Source organism: Medicago truncatula, chromosome 3 (assembly GCF_003473485.1).
Source record: "Medicago truncatula cultivar Jemalong A17 chromosome 3, MtrunA17r5.0-ANR, whole genome shotgun sequence".
NCBI lineage: Eukaryota > Viridiplantae > Streptophyta > Magnoliopsida > Fabales > Fabaceae > Medicago > Medicago truncatula.
The window spans coordinates 4121060-4126124 of NC_053044.1; positions in this window are offsets into that span (position 1 = coordinate 4121060).

Consider the following 5065-nt stretch of genomic DNA (forward strand, 5'->3'; position numbering starts at 1 on the left):
TCAACATCAATAAACCAACCTAAGTGGGTTATATACAGACCAACCTAAATAGGTTACATGGGGTAGAAGATTGTCTCTAGTTTTTTCTCTCATATGTAATCTAAGTCTGTGTATGTATAAATATTTGCCAGGTTTTCATGATGTATAAGGAAAAAAAAGATCATATATAATTCATAAATTGAAGAAGTCAAGCAATTCCTTCCTGGAAGACAAAGCAATGTTATAGCTGGAAACCAGAGACCGTGATTTCAGTTGAGTTGCTCTTGTCCCCTTTCATTCTATTCTTGGATTTACCTTATCACAGGTGGGGTTGCTTCATCAGTTCAATCAATGTCACAAATCATAAAACAAACTCGGATTAACATAAACATTCAATGTTACCCTTCAACAATGTTACCCATTTATTCATTTTAAAAGATAATTTTTTTTTTGTCAACTGGTTTAGCGGTTAGAATTCACCTTTTTCAAGATGAATAAGTGGGGTGTCCGAAGTTCGAACCTCGACCCCTGCATATAACAATGCATGTCCCTGTCAACTGAACTATACTCACAAGAACAAAAAAAATTGAATTTCTAACCATTACACCAAATAATAAAAATAAAAAATATAATTTTAATTATTACAAAGTCATAACTTTCATTATGCATCGACAAAGTTTTTTTTTTATTGTACAAATATTTTCTGACCGACATGACACATGCTCTGGAAGGGTGGGAATATACTCATAAGGTCATGACTGAGTCTGATAGGATCTTTATACTAAGACCATGTACAATGGTAAATCAAATTCAACAACCTTCAACATCCACTTTTTCAATTCCCAACACTCCACATCATTTTCTCTCTCTTAATTCAACACCCTTTTAATTTTTACCTCTCCAATAGCTTTTTCATTCAACACCCTACCCCACCACCTTTTATTTCTTATTCTTATTTAATTTTATATTTTTGTTTTTATAATTACATAAAATTACAATTATCGATTATAATTAAATTAAAATGAAGAAACACTTAACAATTTTTTTTTTTTGTAAAAACAAAATTTATTTAAATAATTTATTTTTATTTTCTTAACATAAATAAAATGCAATACAACAAACTAAATAAGGGTCACACAAATAGCTTAAAATGCAAGACAACAAACAAACACACAACACACATGTAATTTATTTCTGTGTCCAAATCTAATAATAAGATTAAGAGAGTGAAAAATTTGATTATTTCTGGGATCCATTTCACTAAATAAACACTAAAACTTCAAAAGAAATGCTAATACAAAGCTAATAATAAGATTAAGAGAGTGAAAAACTTGATTTTTTTTTCTGTGTCCAAATCAAATGATTCAAGTCTCTATTTATAGAGAAAAAAAAATTACGAATTTTGGTAAAAAAAAATAAAATAAAAATTATTTGCAATGAAATAATTCGATCCAAATTATTAAGAAGATAAAAATCCGAGCAGCCAATCAAAACATGCCAAGTGTCTCCGTGGACCATGCATTCAACATGTTGAATTGTTTCAACACTTCCCTCCTTCAACTCACTTTTTTCCCATTTCAACACCCCCCTACAATGGTTCAACAAGGGTTCAACATGTTGAATGGCAAATTCAACATACCATTGTAAATGGTCTAATCTTTATTATAAGATAAGGTACGATTTTTTAATTTACAAAATAAAGCTTTAGCACCATGTCCCCCAAATTGCAAATTGAACCCATTATAAAGTACATTTAATTTAAGTGTATTTTCGAGAAGGAATTGATATGAAATTTTTTATGTTCAAAAAGCATCCCTAAATCTCAAGTATTAGTGCAGAAATGATTAGACCACAAAAAGATTTGTTCAAGAAAGTGTGTATATTTCTCAGGTATCATTACTTTGGTTTAATTAAAAATTACTCCCTCCGTCCCAAATTGTATGACGTTTTGAGCATTTCACACATATTAAGAAATGTAATTAATATTGTGTGGGAAAGAGATATTATGAGTTGTTTTACAAAATTGTCCTCAATAAATGATATGGGAAAGATAAATGAAGGAATTGAAATAAGAAAGAGTAATAAATAGTTAAGGATATAATAGGAAAAGTAACATTAATTTTTCATTGGTATTGTAAAGCAACATACAATTTGGGACAAATATTTTTTTTAAAGCGACATACAATTTGGGACGGAGGGAGCAGTACTTATACATACACAATAGCGTATTGTTTCTAGTGTAGGACCTCAGAAATGGGACTTAACTCATATAATTGTGATGAGTTTATTCCAAAAACTAATTGTGTCGGCATCATGAAAAATTCAAGAATCCGAGACAACCACACATAGATCCCCACTAAGTAGACAAGTCGTAAACTTGTTTTGTAGGCTATGAATTTTAATAACAGAATTCAAATCTTATAATTAGTGAAGTTTAATAACAAATCTGATTATTTTTAAGGGTTGTTTTGTTCATTTCACTTTCAAATATTTTTTCCATGAATGATGGATTTTTAGAATTTGGGTTGTGGCCAACTGAATCCTTCAATATTGATTTGTAAGATTGAATTGCTGCTATTTATAAAGTTATATCTAGATCAAATCTTATTTAATATGTGACTCTTAATACATCCATCATCCACGGCCTCCAACATGATCTGAGTGCCCATATAGTGGTGATGAACTAAAATACGCTATGATACCATCTTAGCAATCTCATAAATTCTAAGCAGAGACGGATGTAATCCTTGTGGATTGGGGGCAACTGCCTAAGTCTTTTTATAACTAATTAGGCTTAATCTTATATTATGCAAACATTTCTTTCTTGTTGGATATTATAAGTTTAAAGAAGACACACAATATGACCCTTGATGAATTAAGAGGACTAGGAGTGTAGTGTACCAATGACAAAGTAATTAAGAGGACTAGCAAGTGGACGGTGGGATTGGTCCCCTCGGATTAGTTGATTCTTGGATCGGATACCGAGTTTTAAAAAAAAAAAAAAATTATATTCTAGAAGAAATTTCTTGTGAAAAGGTTTAACTTCATGTGGGTAACCCCTTGCTTTTAAAGATTAGTGTTAACAAGAGAACTGCATTAGTAAACACATGATGGCTATTTCTTCATCCATATATGTTTTCAGAAATTTAATTCGCAATCATTTTGTTGTGATATATTGTATTGTTGCTACTTGTTGAACTCATGACATCTTTACAGGTCAAGAAAAGGAATCAAACTTCAATGTATTTGAAATTATTAGACTAGTAACTCCGGTTCGAAAGAAAACAAATACAGGTCAAGAAAATGAATCAAACTTCAGTGGATTGTGCATACCTCTCCGACTGTAGAGCGACTACAGTACCTTTGTATTTATAAAACTTAGGGTTTGCAGAGTACAATTTATCAGAGCGGCTCAACTCGAGCGACTTGCCCACTTATCAATAAATTATGAGTCATACTCAACAAAAATCTACAAAAAGATGGCGTTGTAGTGTCTCCAACAGAACTAGGCAGACTTTTGCTATGCTCAACTAAATTCTCGAGTGTTGCCATTATCGCTCTTCTGTGTTCCTTTCTGAATGTGTCAAATATAGGATGAATTTGTCTTGGTTTCTGTGCAGGATCTCTCTCTACAGAGGCATGGAAATTCCTTGAACATCATTTGGATTTGCAGGGAAAATCATTGGATGAATCTACCTCTAGATGAGCAAACACAAACCTAGCATAAATATAAATGGAGATACCGTGTCAAGTTTATTTATAATAGAAGAAAGAAGTAACTAGAAGCAACAAAATTATATTAAATCATCAAATTGACATGCATTTCAATTTTCTTTCATAAATTTCTTACAAATAGAACCAAGTTCTTCGGCCTTTGAATTGATGGAGCACAAAAGCTAAAAGTCTCAAACTACTATTTATGACACAGTTTTATTATCGGTCAGTCACTTTATGAACCGCATCTATTACTTCCTCTAGAGGTCACATAGTCGCATTTAAGGAGAAAAAGGAACTGATCAGTAGAAGGATTATAAGAAAAAGGAAATTATCAGTACCAGGAAGTTGAAACTTGAAAGAATTGATGATGCATTTTTCGGCAACATGTTACAATTTTCAAAGCAACTAAACTTGATAGGACAAACTGAGTACAAAAAATACCTGTGTCTTATATTCTATCGCAGAAGCATCTGTGCAAGCAAGGCATCTGTGCTGTTAATATGATTTCTCCTACTTTAAGAAGGAATTGTAAGATACAAAGCATATAGAATTTGTAGGAAATTACTCGCATTTTATGACCTGTCTCATATTACACATTGTCTCATACTTGAAAAACTTTGCAAAGCACCATACTTTCTTGGTTGATCAAAATCAACTGCCAAAACAAACCATAGTATAATTCCAAAAGGGAAACAAATGTTATATATCTTGTTTGTTGGGAAGAGGCTGCTGCACTTGAAACCTGAAATATTTAATGATCATGCATGTAAAACTCAAAGCGTATGGGGTTGCCACACTAACCTTTAGGTTCGATTCGCCCCCACCAATAAATGTATATTGGATGCAATAGGAATGACCGGCGAATCCCCTTCAGGATACTATGAGTTCCTTGACGTGTATTGCACAACCACACCAAGCGTATCTCCTAACAGTATTTTACAGATTTATGGTTCCAGCAATTCACTCATGCATTAGAGAATTGATGGATGATTTAGAATAATAGAATGGTGAAGAATTATGTTGTTAATGTAACAAAATTCTGTCCAAATTGTGTGTAGTTGTGTGGTTTTTTGTATCTTCAACTAATGCCCAAATGTCAAGCATTTATAGTGCATTATATGACTCTTCACATGAGAGAAAACACCTCTTTAACTTGAATCAATGCCATGATTCATTAAGCACCCTTTTGCCAAAGGTTATAACCATATATACTTGAATCAATGTCATGGTTCATTATTAATAATAAATAATAATGTTCCAATGTATATGAATGGTTCCCATGAAGAGTTACAACTTTTGGTTCTAAAGTGATTCCATTATTTTGGAAATCACCAACAATCCCCCACCATTTTCAAAATACTAAATCATA